Below are 17661 nucleotides of genomic sequence, written 5' to 3'. Positions count from 1 at the left end.
TGATGTTTTTGAAGCACCTCTCCATCAGGAGCTTTATTTTCAGCTGAAAGCTTAGAAGTAGTGATGATAAACTGCTATTTCCCCACCTGTCAGTCGTCTCCACCCTGTCAGTCGCACCTCTTCGAACAGATTCCCTCAGAAAGTTTGTCCATTGTCTTTATCACTGATTGTTTCATTACATATTTAACAAATAATTATTTAAAAAAAGATGCAATAGCTGTAAGGTAAAAGAAAATTACCTACTAACTTTCAAGACCTTTTGAGAGAAGCCCATCATATTTCCGATTAGAAACAGCTTATTTTTCAAAATCTAAACCCATCATGGGTATAATTAGGCTTTGGTTTAACTGTTCAGTCCATTTACCAACGATGCTGATGCAATGAGCAGTCTGCTGCAGCCACATGCTCTCTATGAAGAACTGCCGCAAAGTAAATGATGTGATGCAGCTGACTTTCCTCCGATAGATGACTTTTTACCATTTGACAACATGAACCGACTTCGTCTGCATTGAAACACATGCAACTGAAATTGAATCTGACGATATGACCGGACTGCACTGGGTTAATTTTTCTGTGGCTTCGTTAGGTTCTTGCTCAAGTCCAACGCAGCTCACGCCGACTTATTCCACCAGTGGAAAAAGTTGAATATTGTGAGATGTGTCTCTGGTTTTCAGGGGGGATTAGTGCGCTACATGCTGGGATCAGGGAAATGGAGGTGATGAATCTGTCAAGACGAGTTCCCAGCTCCAGCTCTAATGTTTAGCTAATGATCGGCGGCTTAGGCTCAGCAAAAGGGGTGCGAAAAGTTGAGGAAATGACTTGTTAGCGTGGTTTTGATGCGTCAGGCGAGCTGCATTCACCTACGACCGCTCTCTCTCTCTCTCTCTCACTCGCTCTCTCAAATCTTCTCATCTGGATGAAAACATTCTCATTCAGCTCCCTTCTCCTTTCTTCTTTTTTTTTCTCCTCGCCGGGCCTAATCTTGTAAGCCATTATTTTTCTATTTCCCCTCTCTGTCACTTTGCATTATTTTTGCTGCTGTAATTCCCATTCGTCCCTTCTGGAATCTTCCTGTCCTGCTTTGTCCCCGGGTCTAATCCGGACTTTCTGCCTGTTTTCAGTCCCCCGGTCCCCATTCTCAGCGGGGTTCAGATGGAATAGCCATGCGTGACGCCCCTCCTATGGCAACCACACCTCCACAGGAAGGCAACGCCGACTTTCGGATGGGCAGAGAAGGCCTTTGAGAGGCTGGCAGCAGAAGTAAATCCTTCTCTAAGGAACAAGGAGAATTAGCAGGGAGCAGCGGACTAGGGATTTAACCCTACCCCTATCCTTTGAAAGGCACAGTCGGTCCCACTCCTGCGGCTAGCCACAATCAAACAGAGGAGGAGCGGGGAGGCGGCAGTGGGGAGAGGGGAACACAAACTCCCTGAATGACACAAACAGTGGATTGTGGAGGAGCCTAATCCCACTTTAATACCTTTCCAAGTTCAGCTGCTAAAGAATGCTCTTAAAAACAACACCACTGTGTGAGCAGTGAAGGTTGACTGGGTGAGGGTGGGGTGGAGGCACGCCATTCAACCTCCCTAACATTACCTGATTAGAGGTTTGTGGCCGGGGCTGCTGGGCTGGCACGGCCAGCAGGAGACAGACTGGAAGATGTAAATTATGATTTCATAAATAAAAACAACACACAAGCAGAGGCAGGGGGACGACGCTGAGTCCGCCCGACTCTCCGGAGACGTCTACGATGCCGTAAGTGGCTCTGAATCAAACTCGAAGCGAGTTAGGTCGTCTTTAACCAATTTCCCGCGTTCCTGCCTGACTCCAGCGATGCTAGTTTCCAGCTACAGAAAAAAAAAAAAATCCACTTTCCAGTCATTCATCTGCTTGAGTAACAGGACGCCTGGTGTTGCAAGTCAAGCCTGCGTGAAAAGGACAACACAAAGAGGGACCACCAGCATGATAACTCCTGTTCTGGCTCTCTTTTTTTCTTCCTCCTCCTCCTCCCACACCTGAGCGCACAGATCGAGTGATGAGACCCCGCCGCCTGGATCAATGGCTGCATCTCAAGCAGAGACCTGTCAATATTTACCTAGGCCTCCCTGGAACAGGACTCATAAATGAGTAAAAAAAAAAAAAAAAAAGCCCATCTCAGCACATACCTCGGCCCCTGTAGAATCATTACGTCGCTCTTTTTTTTTTTTTATCTCATACCTGTAATCCCTCGTCTGCTCTTTCTCACATCACTTCTCTGTGTGACAGATTATCACACTGTTGAGGGTGAAATGCGCAGATAGAGAGAGAGAGAAAAAAAAAACTGAAAACATTGAGGGAAAAACAAAAGCCAAAGAAGTATTTTTATGTCTGATGAGCTGCACCTCCAAAAAGTGCAACCGGGGGACCCGGGCTTGTCGTCTTCCGCCCCTCCATCCAGGCACTTCAGAGACCCGCCGCATTCTCCCTTTGAGCAGATTAAGAGCAACTTAAAAGTGTGACAACATGTTAAACTCGCACCACGTGTTGCCAGCCATTTCTCCTCTGCAGACTTTTACATTTATTACTTCTGCCGCAGTAGCGAGCATCGGTAGGACGGGGTGGGATAAAAGAAAAGCAGGAGAATAAGAAAGAGAGAGAGAGGAGAAAAAAAGAGGAAGACCGAATGAGGAGGAGGAGGGGGTAGGAGAAAGGTGGCTGGCTGCTATCATGCCACATTTAACCAACACGTGCAACAGCCTCACCTACTCCCCTTTTGCTTTTGAACAACACTCTGAGAAATACCATAACAATTTAGGCGAAGAATAGCCAGGGCCATTATGTCACCGCATCCCTTCAAAAGAAAAGAGAGGACGAGGATTATCCAGGCAGCAGCTGTAAGCTATTACTTTGAAGATGGGCTCATGTGCACGCACGCGTGTGTGTGTGGGTGTGCGTGCGTGTGTGTGCGTGTGTGTGCGTCTTTGTTTTTTTTGGTAGGAAAACCTGCGGCTGTGCCAATCATGCAGAGGTGAGGCTTGAGGTCTATGTGGCAGCTCATGAAAAGAAAATACAGATATAAAAAAAAAAACAATTCAGTTTTTAGGGTTTGATTAAAATAACTGGATGTTTGTTTGATTCTTTCATAGAGTAATGATGTGTGTGTGTGTGTGTGTGTGTGTGTGTGTGTGTGTGTGTGTGTGTGTGTGTGTGTGTATTGGACAACTTTGATCGTTGATGAAAAGCAGAATCAGTACCTAAAAGAAAAAGGAAATCTATCAACACAAATACAAATATCATAACTGAGTTGTTAAGGCATTTCTTCATATGATCTCGGATGGATGTACGTTGATTTAACATTTACCTCACAGCTGGTAGCTATGCTATGTTTTGCACAATCATTTCTGAACTAGTCAGTGATTAGAATTTTTGTCAGAATATTCAAAACTTGGGGGGAAAAAATGAAATAATCACCAACAAACAAAATGTTTTTTTTGAAAAGCTGGAGGACTCGGACTAACCTAATGACACTGCAGCTGTTTTCCTGCTTTGCCGCGTGTGTCAGCATATCAAACAATGTCTGAAGCGCAGGTCTAAACCTGAAGACATGAAGGGGAAAACAAAGTCCGGCCATGTCTTTAACGTGCGTCCGTCATGCCTGATGTTCTCCCGTTCTGAAAAGTGAATGTATGTTGGGATCAAGGTTGTGGAATTCACTTTGCACTGCTGCATCCGGATGGGGTTTGGCAATGACATGACCCACATTTTTCTCATCCTTTTGTCATATTTAAGGCTCCACTGACCATCTGGGATTGAAATTTTAATGCTCTTTGATCACCACCGATTGGTCAGATAATTTTTATCCAAATGAATCAAAAAGTAGGTCCTGCCGCCTGTTTCACTTTACATTTGAAGCTAGGTGAGTGGATCTATCTGCGACATTTGAGAATCAGTCACTTATCTGTATCAGTGACATATAGGGTGTGTAAGAGCTTAATATATATGTGACAAAATTTTGTATATTTTACTGTAAATCGCTTTTGAAGGCAAAGCCGCAGCATCATTTACTCAAGGCACCACATCTTGCCGTATTGTTAAAACATAAGTCAGATCTTACAAAATAATGTAAGATGGGCAAAAATAAGCAATTTTCTACATTGATATTTTGATCATTCAACCTATAAATACCTCTTCCTCAAGGAATAACAATAAATCTGAAACTCATTACTAAGCATAACCAAAGGCACCTGATTAAAGGGATGGTAAAGTGTTAGATGTCATGTTGCTGTGAGTTTGTAGAAAAGAGTAGAAATCCTCAGAGAGGACCGGCAGTCGGTTTTGGACGTTTTTAGCTATTTTAAACAACTCGCAACGGCATCGTTTATATCAACGGGACACGAATGCTGTGTTAAACTTTCACACTCAGAGGAAACACTCTACTGCTTATCATTTCCTGAGCTGAAGAACGTTGGCATTAATATGCTAGTTACATGATTTGAGACAGACTGTTTTATCAATTCGCTTTATCAGCTGTGACTCAATAGTCCCAAAAGTGGAGTAAACCTGTCATTAGTGTGACGCCATCAAAGAGCTTTTCCAGGTCTCGTCATTGTTTGGGAACTATCCCGGGGATCAGCTGATGGGGTGGATGCTGCGGCACAACAGCCATGTGTTGCAAACATGAAGACAGATATTTATTATTAATAAAGCATTCTCTGTCACACATATCAACGTTTCCAAAAAGTGAAAATTCAAAATCAGCTCAAAGAGGGAACACACACACACAACTAAACACTACCTGTAGTAAAACTGATCAAACTTTGCAGGACCTCACTTCACACAAATCTAAACTCATCATTTTTTTCCTTCCAAGACACATCTACTTAAACTTCAGACTTTAGGTTAGAGTGAATGAATACTTCATTTGTCGTAAAGTGTTCCTTATCCTCTTCCCTGTTCCTCACCTCACTTTGAAGACGGCGCTTCGGCAGCCGCGTGAGGAGCCGAAGCCGCGGAGGAACATTTGATGACCAGATGTTTGGCCTCCCCGTTGATGAACAAACCTCTTTAACTTCACCAGAACGTCACGAAAATTACTTTGTTATGCACGGCCCTGCTGTCCTCTCCGTGCAGCCGAGGCTGGATGTTGACCACGCTGCCCTAAAATAGCAACCCCGGATTCTGCTAATACAAGTGTGTGATTGCTTGCAGAGGCTCTGATGACAAAAGCAGGTTTAAGACAGCTGCTCTCGCGAATGTAAAAGAAAAAAGAAAAAAAAAAAAAACTGGTGAAGTTCAGGCCTGTAAGGAAAGCGGACCGCGAAACAAGAAGTAGTAAGGATGACGCCATTTCTAGGAGCAACCTCATTGGCCGACCTTGTTTCATTGTATCAGCGTTTCTCTTTGGAGAACACGTTCATGGAGAGTAATGAAGCCAAATAAAAAGTGCCATCCTCGCGCTCCCGAGGGTCAGCTCCAGTCAGCTCTAAAAGCTGCTTAATCACCATCCCTTGCTTACTACATTAGCATAATAATGGCCTTTAAATTGAGGCTCTTTGTTTTTTAATTAAACTCCCAGCAGGTAAAAGTAAAACACATTAACGGGAAATGTGTACACCACTAATGGCCCAAAGGTGCCTTCTTCATCAAGCGGCTCTTGGCCGAAGGGTCCGGCTCGTTCTCCCGCGCTGACGCGCCGTGCCGGCTGCCTGCAGGCTCACAGGGGGACGAGAGAGACGAGCAGATTGCACTTGCCGTTAAAAAAAAAAAAAAGATAATAGCAGAAATATGTCTGATGTGTTACAGTTTGCATATGCACGTGCCCTTCCTCTCAGAGGAAACGCACTTAGTAATAGATGCTGAACAGAGCAACGCTAAACCTGCAAAACAGAGAGAGGTTACAGAGAGAGAGAGAGAGAGACAGGAAGGAAATGTTTCCAGGATCAACCGCACGTCTGTTACTGTAAAAATAAATCGAGCAACTAGGTTTCTGCGGCAGTATCAGCTCCCATGCGCTAGAATGCGCAGCTCGTCGAACGAGCCTCCAGCCAGACGGACATCCCAGGCCGGTCCGCGCGTAGCAGCACAGCTGCAAAAAGAAATCCTAACCCTGGCGTCGTCATTTCAGTGATCTCATTCCGGGCTTCACGGATTACTCAACACCTGAAATACGGCTCGGCAGAAATCTGTGTCGCTTGTGCTCCGGCTCACTACCGGAACATGATCAAAACATAAAAATCGTTCTTGGTTTTCCCCACGATTTCTTTGTTGAGACAAATATTTTAAGCTCACGTTGAGCTGAAGAAGGTCAGAAATGATGAAGTCATAATAACTATGGCCCAGAAAACATGTCGGAATCAGTGGATTCCTGGAGAGGGGCTAGGGTTAAATTCCTAGAGAAACAAAGGAGGAAAATTAATATGGATGCACCAGTCTGGCTTTTCTTTGCCAATAATTATTTACTGTTGTTTTTTTTGTTTGTTTTTGTTGACATTTTTCTCCCACTAAAAACTAAGAAAAGGCGTTCATGTTTTTTGAAAGAGCAGTTTTCAATCCACCGGTAAATAAAGAAGTCATGATATCCTTCCCATTGAACCAAATACTTTACCATTCACTGTTCAACCCAAAGTCATTCATATCACTAACCAATTTATTACAAATAACACATTGTTTTGGTGAACTGGCTTCATTTGACCAAAAATGTTTTCTTTCCAACAATAAATGGTAAAACAATCTCTATTGGCATTACAGCAATCAGACCTTTGCATGTTTTCACTGTTCAGTGCTGAGTCTTAGAACACCTCTTTGCCACCACCTTCATTTTTACCTTCTATCACAGAAGATGATAGGAGGATATCACAGATTATCTATCAGATTCAAGTTACAATGTTAATATTGATTTCAGGAAGGAAAAGATGTTAGTAAAATCAAAAGAAAACGTTGCGCCTTAAACTGCCAGTGTGGTATGAATAACTTTGGGTCGAACTGTGTCTGATTTTTATTAAATCAAAAAAGCGAATAATAAAGCATGGTGTTGGCTTCAGTGTTCGTAAAGAACGAAACAGAAGAAGGTCTTGCTTTTAACAAATGCAGAACAATAAGTACTTGCAGAATTGACTTGGTATTCACAAATCAAAGATGTTAAAGGGAAAATTGGCAGGCTACAGTCTGACTGATTCATTGGTGTCCTTGTGAAATTTATAGTTTTTGGGAATAAATTTGGTCACAACAACGCATGGTTATGAAGTGGAAACTAAAGGCATGTCACCCGTCTTTCATTTTAATCTAATGTTATAAATTCACAGTTGACAAGCGAAGAGCAGCATGGCTGTCAAGCGGACAATTGCAGACTACCTCGGTTTTTTCGCTTCTGCTCAATAAGAAGCAGAAGCAAAAAAATAATAATTAAAAATGAATTTAGAAGATTTGTATGTTTTTGCTTAATTGCTTAATATCCAAATGAAACTAGCAAAGACTAATATCGTAGATGCCGTTATTTTAAGCCCTAATAATTGACACGTCAATTTATTTTAACGGTGGTAGAAATAGTTGAAATGAAAAGTAATTATGTCATGCTGCACATCTCTGACATATTCTGTGTAGATACCATGAGACGACGGTAGTCCAACACAAATCATCATGCAGTGAGAATCTGTGAGAAAATGGCCAGTCAAAACCAAAAAAGAGGATGTAGAGAACTTCTTCTTCTTCTTCTTCTCCCGTCTTTACTAATGAGTCGCTACAGGACAACAGCGCAGAAATAATCCTCCGCAGCCACACAGGTAGAACAAAGCTCATGGAGTGAAAAGGACAGTGTATTGGGCAGCGGAGGAGGCTAAGTACACAGCTAAATACAAGAGTAAGCAGGCGAGCACACACGATGCTGTTTGGACAGCTGCTGTTCCTGAGTATGTAAAATGAGTGCGACATCACATTTAGGCTCAGTTTTTAAAGCCTCGAGCAAACAGTGTGGTAGCACACGCTGCGCTACAGCATCTGTGAAGAAATGATGACTGAGAAGATTTTTTTTGTTTTCTTTTTTCTTTTTTTTGTTTCTGTGTGCGCCATATTTGAGTTGCTTCCTTCTTTACCTAAACACAAAGACTGTAAACTCTCAAACCTCCCAGCTTGAAGCCGTGTCACACGTTAATCACCGCCGTCAAAAGTGACGAGTTTGAATTTTTGCCGTCGTTCACGTGAACAAAATCGTAATAGAAAACGCACTTTGATCCGTGAGGCGTAAAGCGAAACCTACCACTGCTGAGCTGCTGAAACTGACGCCGGTTTTAAAAGTGAGCACAACACATGCTTCAGAATTACAAAGTGACTATGACCCCCCAGACAAACACTATTATTATTTTTTAATAAGAGATTGACAGCAGTTTGGGACGTGCAATAATACGTTGCAGCAATAAAAACAATTCATATGTGCAGGAAGACAAGATAGAATCATGGGAGCAGCATCCAGCTCAAGGACACTTTTTTTTTCCCTCCTCTCCTTTCTTTATTGTAAGAAAAAACAAATGGACTCGTCTCTCCGATTCAGCACCGGAATGGTTAAAAAACAACATTTGGATTGGAGGGCTTCATAATTACTATTGACCCAGAGGTTCTGGGCCTAAGAAATAAAACAAACAGTAATATGAGGTGTTCTAAAGCACAAGTCTGCAAATATGCAAAGACAGGGTCTGGTGGAGAGCATCACGCTTTGGCTTCTTTTCTCCGCTCCTAATCTTTGGGCCCTACACAATATTAAGACGGCTTTGGAGCCACTTGTGACCCAGCTGTGCACTAATGAAAAATTCCACAGCTCTGTGCAGAGGCCAGCGAAGCTTGACCCCTTTCCACCCCGAACCGAGCTGTGTCCGTCTTGAGGAGTTTACCAGCACTGAAAGATGGTGGATTACAGGCTAGAATGGGAGACAGAGAGACAATCTGGGAAAGTGTCGGGCAAAAAAAAGAAAAAAAAGAGAGCATTTCCCTTTTTTTTCTTCTTCTTCTTCTCTTCCTCCAGTCTTTAGAATATTGGTGTGAAGTAAAGTGTTTGCCCAGGTTTTAATGGGCTGAGATGATCTGGAGATCCTTGTGACGGAGGATTGTTGGATGAGTGGGGGGCTCTGTTTGCTTAGCAGAGATTCAGTCTAAGCCCAAAATTAGTTTGGAGGGAGAGAATGTGAGGCAACCAGGAATTAGACGTTGTTCACAAGATCCGGATTCATGTGCCTGTGATCTCCCTGCCCTTGGAGTCTCTATTGGAGATATGAGGAGATTGAAAAAAAACAGGAAAACCTTCTCCGATTTCAAGTGCAGTGAGCATTTTAGGTCACAAATACTCACTAAAAGGTATTTTCTGAATATATCTAAAAAGTACAAATGCTTTTATTATATGTTTTTATTTTTATTTTTTTTATTGTGTTTTAATGTACAGCACTTTGTATCAGCTGTGGTTGTTTTAAAGTGCTTTATAAATACAGTTGGTATGGTATGGTATGTCTTTCTTTTTATTCTCTTTGATTTACATATTAAAGCATTTTCAGAGATGTGTCTCACTGCCCAGGGCGGTACGGCCTTTAGGGCGGACCAGGAAAAAAATACAATCTGTCAATTGTTACCCGAATGAGTTTCCTATTGCTTAACTGCATGTTAAGTCATTGAGAAATGGATGTAGCTCTAAGCTGAGTACAGCTCAAGCACAGTAAGAAAAGATGGCCGTACACCACAGTTGGCTAGGACAGATTTTAAAGAAATATAGTTCATTCAGTATTTACCATGGAAACTTTACCGGTTAAATAATGAGAAGGATTATGTCGAAATAAACAAATATTTCCATTGCCCCTTCTATGTAGAAGCAGCTACAAAAACCTGGAGAGAAAACACTTGATAAAAAAGACTTAATTTTCACAAATAGCATCTAATAAAAAAAAAAAAGTTGAACAAATAAGAAAGATTTTGTTCACATTGCTATCTGGATAAGTTAACCTAAACTTTAGTAGCTAAACTTCAAAGATAAAAAAATAAATAAATAAACATTTGATGAAATCTAGCTGGAGAGATTAACTTGATTCTACAAACTGATAAGTCGGTCATAATATTCTGTTTCTTTAAAAATATCTAAATCATTGATGTTTTAAATTGCTGCATCCTTTGAGAGTTTAGTTCTCCATCTCATCTTTTAATAAAAGGGATGAAAGAGGTGGTTAAAAAAAACGCAAATTATAATTAAACACTGTTATTGAGAGACAGGATGCTTTAAGACCCGGGGCCAAGGATTAACATTCGGCTTAGCATTCAAATAATATATTTGAATATCTGATCAGCAATCCTCTTCATAGAGCTAAATCCCAAGATTAGCAGGTGTTATGCTAAAAAGCTGTGTTTTTTTTTTTTTGGTCAGGAACGTAGCTACACTAGCCAAACAAATATGTCTTTGATTGTGAAGAGCTGGCATGGATGTATGGTTGTAGCCATGGTGACCGGCTGGTAGTCAGGAGCCACGGAGCGGCGGCGCGGTGCTGGAATGTGTCAAACAGACAGAGGGGCGCACACACACCGCAGAGCAAACCAAAAACCTGCTGTTTCACAAAAAGACTAAAGACTGTTCGCACTGAGACCACCTACAAATTCCAAGCAGCTATACTGTCCCTATTGTTTTGTTTTTTTAATAGATGGACTTTTACAAATGGGTTGATTTAGGTGTGCCTTGCCTGGTTCAGAGGGAGTCAGATGTAAAAGTGATACATTTATTCTAGAGGAGATGTCTTCATCAGGATGAATTAAGGAATGTTCTTCCTGCGTTGTCTGAGATTATTCATCCGGTTACCTTTGACCTATAAAAAAAAGAATTCTGCCAAAATACATGCATCAAACATGGCGAATGCGATCAAATTACATCTAAAGCTACATAATCAAGTGGAACAAAACTGCTTTTTCATGTAAAAGTAAGCGATGGTGGCTAAATACAACGTCTGTAGAACTAAAATGTAATAGTCCTTTCAGTGAATTTGGTGCTCATGTCACGTTCCACATTTTGTCAGATTACATCAACAAAGCATCACATTTCTCCTGTTTGCCATAGCTGAGCAGAAAATAATGTCTGTGAAGTGAAAGAAAATTTTAAATATGTTTAAATTATTATTTACAAAAACAAAACACCTGACACTTCTCCTCTGCCCCTTTTTACCCTGACATACCAAAATAAAACATAATAAGCAACAAAAAAGAACAGCTGTGCATAAACAATCTCCATTATAAACTCAATTGTCCTGTGAAAGTCTCAGAGGTTTGCTGTAAAACATTATTGTAAAAAAAATAAATAAATAAAATCAGCTTCATGAGGACCAAGAAACTCAGCAGGGATGAAATTGTGGAGATGTCTAAAGCGGGACTGGGCTATAAAACATTATCCAAAGCTTTAAATATCTCACAGAGCCGCATTTATCCATCCTCCAAATATTGACCAAATCAACCAAGACATGGCTGGACAAGAAAAACAGAAAAACGGCCAGGGAGAGAAAAAATGTTGACACGACAACTAGTTGTGCACTCCACATATGTGGGTCTTCTTATAGGAGAATTGTCAATAAAGTCATTTAAAATCAACCACAACATGGACAGAGAGAAAGTGCTTTGGTCATAAGAAAACAAGATTAGCCCATTTGACCTACATGCAAAAAGCAACATGGAGAAGAACAGACCATCCCAACACTGAAACATGGCTGTGGCAGCGTAATGTTTAGGGGATGTGTTTTCTTCAGCAGGGACAGAGAACTGATGGGGAGACGGATGAGCTAGGTGCAGCTGTGTTAAACCCAAATGTTCATCTTCCAGAAGGATAATTGTTCTCAGCATCCAGCCAAAGGTTCGATAGAAGATTTAGAAGCACAAGCCTCAAACTCCAGTCCTCAAGATGTGTCCTTGGTATGTTTGTCACAATAACAAATTTTGCTGGATGATCAAATTTCCCAGAAGCATGTTATGCATGATTATATTGCTGTTTTGAGACCCTTTTTAAGTAATCTAACAGTATTTGCATAATAATGCAAAAGCACCCTCTCAAAGATCAGTAAAGCTTAATTTCTAACATATTTAGAATTGGACCTGGGAGACACATCCAAACATAACAAAAAAACTATATAGATACTGAAGTCTTTTAAAGTAAAATTCCCCTCCAAAAATGGTTTAGTTGAGACCAATGCACAAGACTTTTGTCATCCAGTCTTTGGTATAATGAGGTGGAGTCATGAGAACAGTCATGCAACAGGAAACTATAGAGCTCATGTTAATTTATTGTGCGACTAATTGATTCACTGCTTATTGCGACAGTCTTTGTCCTTGGTCCAACACACCTGAATTAAATGACTGAATTTCCTCCTCAGCCTGCAATCAGGTTCTACTGACGTGTTCATGGCCTAAATACGTGATTCAGGTTTGTTGAAGCTGAGACATATAAAAGCTGAAAGGCACCGACGAGAGAGTCTGGAACCTCCGGGTAAGAAAAAAGAATATAGTCAATGGTTGAGGGCGGCCAAGTCAAAACTCTAACTGTGAAATTGTGGTAAAACTTGAAAACTGACGCTTAAATACACCCTCTGTCCAATCTACCTGAGTTTCAGCTAGTATAAAAAAGTAAAATGAGCAAAGACTTTAGTATCAGGGCGTACAAAGCTTATGGAGACGTACCTCCAGCAGTAAAATGCGGTTATGCATAGAATTGACTCAAGGTGGGAAAATAAAAATGCGCTGCATATTATTTTGTTTTAGACTTTGTATTGATCTGCCACATTGTTGTCTTCACTGAAGTTTATTGCTAATACGCGACATCATGTGAAAAGATACGCGACTTTTACCTGTGGCAGAAAACAGTTCTTTTTAAAAGTAAGCTGAAACAAGTTTCATTCAAAATGAGCTGTATTTCTGCAGATGTCAAGTCGAACTCAGTCAAACAGAGTTACTTTACCAAGTGTTGTCTCTGTGTTGTTTCACCTAAACAATAAATGAATTGTCTGTACTTGCCGGGACCTGCTGCATGTATGCGAGTGTTTGTGTGCGTTATCTTGAAAGGGAAATTCTCTCCCCTTTGTAGCAGCTAAAGTTACTGTGAAACTATTTTGCTCATGTCTTCAAGTACTCAAGCACGCATTCTGCCCCCAGGAGGTCTGGCAGATGAGGTGTCTGATGCCCCCGCTGCTCTTTTTCTTCAGCTTTCCTGTCTTTTCCCACACACCCACACACGAAGGCGCACGCGCGCACGCACGCACGCGCAGCCTCGGCGCTTTTCTGTCATGTGGTTGGTGGAGTGTAAAATCTCATCTCTCCAGCTGGAACAGAACAGGTTCGGCAAAATTCCCTTCGTTGCACGTGGAGCCTCCGAGGCTTGGAGTGGAATGGCCGAGCATGGCACGGCACGTCTGCTTCCCTCGGCACACCAACTGACAGCGTATCTGCATGGCCCCCGCGGCGCTTACCTCCAGTCGGCTCAGTGGCCTTAACCGCAGCCCTTCAGTGACTGCATTATGACCTCTAACAGAGCACTGACACGGTTCATTTTCTTCACTTTGGCTCTGGACTCAATAAGCAGACACTGTATTGTGCCGAAGTGCACACAGATACATACAGATGCCTCGACTCGGATGATTCATGCATATAAAGCCTGATTAAACGGGCTGATATGAATTCTCAAGAGGCTATGACTCAAAGGAGCCGTGGTTACGCACATTTAGCTGCGAACAAGGCCGATCTCGCCGGTGCCCCCCCACCCTGCCTGCCACAATTGCACACATGACTCGATCCGTGCGGATCCGTATTTGTCTTTGGACGCGATGACAGAGTCTCCCGCCACAGTGACACCCATTGTCAGACCTCTCAGGCATGAAAGAGGTTTGCATTCACCCACCAATTTTACACTCTCTTTAGGTCCACGAGCGCCTTTGTGTGGCGGCAGGCAGCCCATTCTCTGAGGCCGTCTGAGAAAAGCAGCTGTTTCTATAATGCTGTGGCAGCACTTTATGTTGCAGAATGATGAATGAAGGGGAAAAGGCAGAGCTGAGGTGCAGCTGAAGCGCACACACACACACACACATACAGGCATACACACCCCGCCACCCCCGGACAATGGCTTAGGAGGGTTCGTTCGCTACATGGATCAGCACTCTGTGCCCGCCTCTCGCTTTGACATGCTCTGCCTCTCAGCAGGTTAGACTCCTGGCGCTTTACCCATAGCCAGAGGTTATGACAGCATGCTGAGGATACCCGGTGGGGATGGGGACCGACACATCCCACCAGTCCTCATGCGGGCCCAGGGGAGCGAGAGGTCGCGGCGGCCGTCCCATCGAGACCTGTCGCATCTCTGTCCTCGGGGCAGTCATCTTCCTTTCCACCGCCACCCTAATGGCAGAGCCCCAAGGCCTCATCACTCCACCCCTCCTCCGCCTTGTTGTCCAGCACAGGTGCCAGTCAGAGGGGTGTCTGCTCTTTGACTGGTGTAGCTGTCCGCATAAAGGACCCCCCTCCACTCTTCTCCCCCACCAGCTCCCTTCTCGCCTTGCCTCTGTGGCCCCGGGCTCAGCTCCTTTCATTTTGAAGTGGCGCAGACCAGCTACGCACCAGCCTGGGCCCTCGGACTGCAGCCTGCTCCATTGTTTGGCCTCGGAGAAAGACTATTATTTCAACTCAATTTACTGTGAGTAAACACTGAGTGATAAGGCCCCCCCATCCTATCCCTCACACACACACACACACACACGCATCCCTCCTCCCCTGACCATGGGGCTGTAATATACGCTGCCAACAAATCACTGCCCTCGGCCCATTGCTATCACCAGCTTTAGAATCGAGCCCACTAATTCACTTTATAACACAGATACGAAGACAGGCCTCATGTGTTCCAGAATATGGCTCCATCACTGAGCGGCATTTAAGGGGGCTTGTGGCCATTTGGTGGCCTGTTATAAATTTCGAGCAACTGCATTCTCACGTCCTCACGCAACTATTTACATCTCACACCTGCGCTAATCAGCTGTAAATATTCCAAGATATCGACTGCGAGACAGAGCTGCGACAGTTTATTAAATGGGAATTCCAATCGTTTTTGGCATCAGCAATATCAAAGGCGAGCCATATGATGAATAGCGTATCGCCTCGGATGGATCAGTTGAACTGAATAATCATGAAGGTGGCTTTTTATCTTTCCTAGACAAAAGATTCGGAGCGACTTGCAGCTGCAGGGACGAGACACGACGGCTAGAGCGCAGAGTTAGGGATATTAGGTCCCATGCATTTAAAGCAGCTCGAATAAAGGAAGCAGGAACTGTTAGACAGTATCGAGCCATGCAAGGGACGCAGTGAGAAATCAGGCGTTTGAATGAATCTGACGATCATCTCTAAGCTCGAACCGAACGGTTGGGCAATCCTTTTCATCACCATGACATAAGCACAGCAAAAAAATTCACAACTGGTTCGGCTCACGTTCACATTGCACTTTTGAAGCGGATCGATCGTCTGGACAATGTGACGCGAATACAACAATGAGTCGTCTGAGGTCGCTGTCACAAGAATCTGTCCGATATGAGCAGCAGCCAAGGGAAGAAGCTGTTGGTAGGCTGCTGTGTACGCATGAGACAAATGCAGCAGGACAGACAAAGATTGCAGAGGGAGGAGAGAAAACAATGTGCTACTACGACTACCCAGACGCGGAGTGAGGTATTGAAAGGATTCAAAAGGTTTCAGATCACGTCAATGAACGTAAATTGTACGTCAATTCCTCTCTTTAGATCGCTGGATAGTGGACTGTTATTCTCACGGACGCAACATGGCAAGACAGACCAGGGCAGGGATGTCCAACCCCGATTCCTGCCCCTACATGTAGATGTGTTCCTGATCTAACTTGGCAGAAACACAAGCTGAATTAACCAAAAACATAAGTAACCGATTGTTTAAGCTTTATCAAAAACCAGAGAATGGAAATCAGGTCACAAAGATCTGAGATCAGTGCATTTCTACATGCATTTGAGACGTTTCAGCCCCCCGAGTGCATCTTTACCAAGAGCGGTGTTTTTCTCCCTTTTTGTTTTACCCATGAAAAGCCCTCAGTCCCTCTTCCTTGCAAGGAACTGTGCTACATCTTAATTATACAGAATTATCAGCCAGATTTAAATAGCAGTCGTTTGCACTGTCTCCGCCTTATGTGGCTAATATAATTATTTGGGACCCACTTTGTCTTAGGTAGAAAGAGGCTGACACAGTAGCGCAAACTAATGTGATAAAAGCTCAGCATATCACGGCTTGATTCAAGGATTTTAAAGGTAAGTGTTTATGACAAGGTAATAATGCCTCATGCAAAAGGCTGGGCTGTAAATTGGTTAGTTAGGCCATGATGGATGAGGGAGAGCCTAACCTTATTTCCAATAGAGCCTCTTGATTTCTGGAGCTGAGGATAATGAATTTGATTTAATTAGACCATCTCTCATCTAATTAAGAGAGGGAAAAATCTGACCCCACATCTTGCCTCAAAACCTGCCCTACACTTCCCCACTTAATGGACAAATCCAAACAAAGACAAAATTTGATTGAAAGGAATGCCTCTGCGAAGACCCATCACATTATTCCCATCGATCTAAGCCTCCTCGTTCACGAAACAAGTAACGTTAATCAATTAAAGAAATGATTATTTTGAGAAATAAAAACAAACTACCTGCCCATTAAGTACGGACTTGAAAAGATGGGAGTCAGGGATCAGGCAGCGGCTATAAAGGTCCAACTAAAGTGGTGATTCATCATCAGATTATTAATGAAGCTGGTGAGGGTCCCCTGCAGTATTGGTAATAGGCTGGTTGGCCTGCCTTTCCATAACCCTTCGAGTAGAACTTCTCGCTATGCTAGGCTAATCTCTTTAAAGGCCAGGGAGATGCGGCCCGCCAGGGCCCCCGAAGGTGTCCTCTGTGCTTCCTCTTCTGCAGCGAGTTTCTCCGTGCAGCCTTGACAACTCTCATTATGACTCCAACTTTTTCAGGCTTCACCGCAGAGGGAAGAAGGGAGAACCCCTTAACGTGATCATTCGGACAGCCAGCGGTGTTGTATTTGTCATCATATGACTAAATGGAGGGGCTCGCAAGCGCCTGGGATTCGGGAAGAAATGGTGCAGAGTGGGGAACTGCCCACAGCTGGATACCCAAAGTCTGATCTACATCCGGCCTCTGATGGGTTCTCAGCTACAGCATCTCAAATCGGTCATTATTTTCCACACATCTGAGCAAGAATTACAATGCCTAATATTGGCAGTTCATATAATAATGCCCTTTCCCAGCTCTGAAACCAAAACACAACATTCCATGCATGGTTTGATAGAACAACATGCTCCAGACCCAATTATCTATTATACGCACTTCAGTTTATCTCACTCCCAGTCATTATCTAAATTGCGGACATATTATTAGGGAACCTGTTTGTGAGGTGTGTGTTCCTCCTCGTGTCCTAATAGGGCCCAAAGGGAGTGTTGGTTTGTAAGTAAGTCTCTGTAGAACTGCAAGAGAATGGGCTTTTGCGACCGCTTTCCCAAACACAGACAACCGGGAAAGCCCAGAAGTCTTCACCATTATGCACCGAATACAAACGTATCTGTCAGGACATGATGAGCGGTGGAATCTGGAGATTAATTACATAACAGTGGAAAGAAGGAACCCAGGCACTACT

General features: G+C 43.2%; 1 protein-coding gene across 1 annotated transcript in view; it reads right to left on the bottom strand.

The window, feature by feature from the left end:
* Nucleotides 1-17661, bottom strand: part of lmx1bb (LIM homeobox transcription factor 1, beta b) — a 71064-nt gene that overhangs the window by 13710 nt on the left and 39693 nt on the right. The gene's annotated exons all lie outside the window — the stretch shown is intronic.

The sequence above is a fragment of the Poecilia reticulata genome, linkage group LG9 (assembly GCF_000633615.1).
Source record: "Poecilia reticulata strain Guanapo linkage group LG9, Guppy_female_1.0+MT, whole genome shotgun sequence".
In the NCBI taxonomy this organism is placed as follows: Eukaryota; Metazoa; Chordata; class Actinopteri; order Cyprinodontiformes; family Poeciliidae; genus Poecilia; species Poecilia reticulata.
The sequence above is the reverse complement of the archived record's forward strand: the minus strand, read 5'-3'. Positions and strand labels throughout refer to the sequence as shown.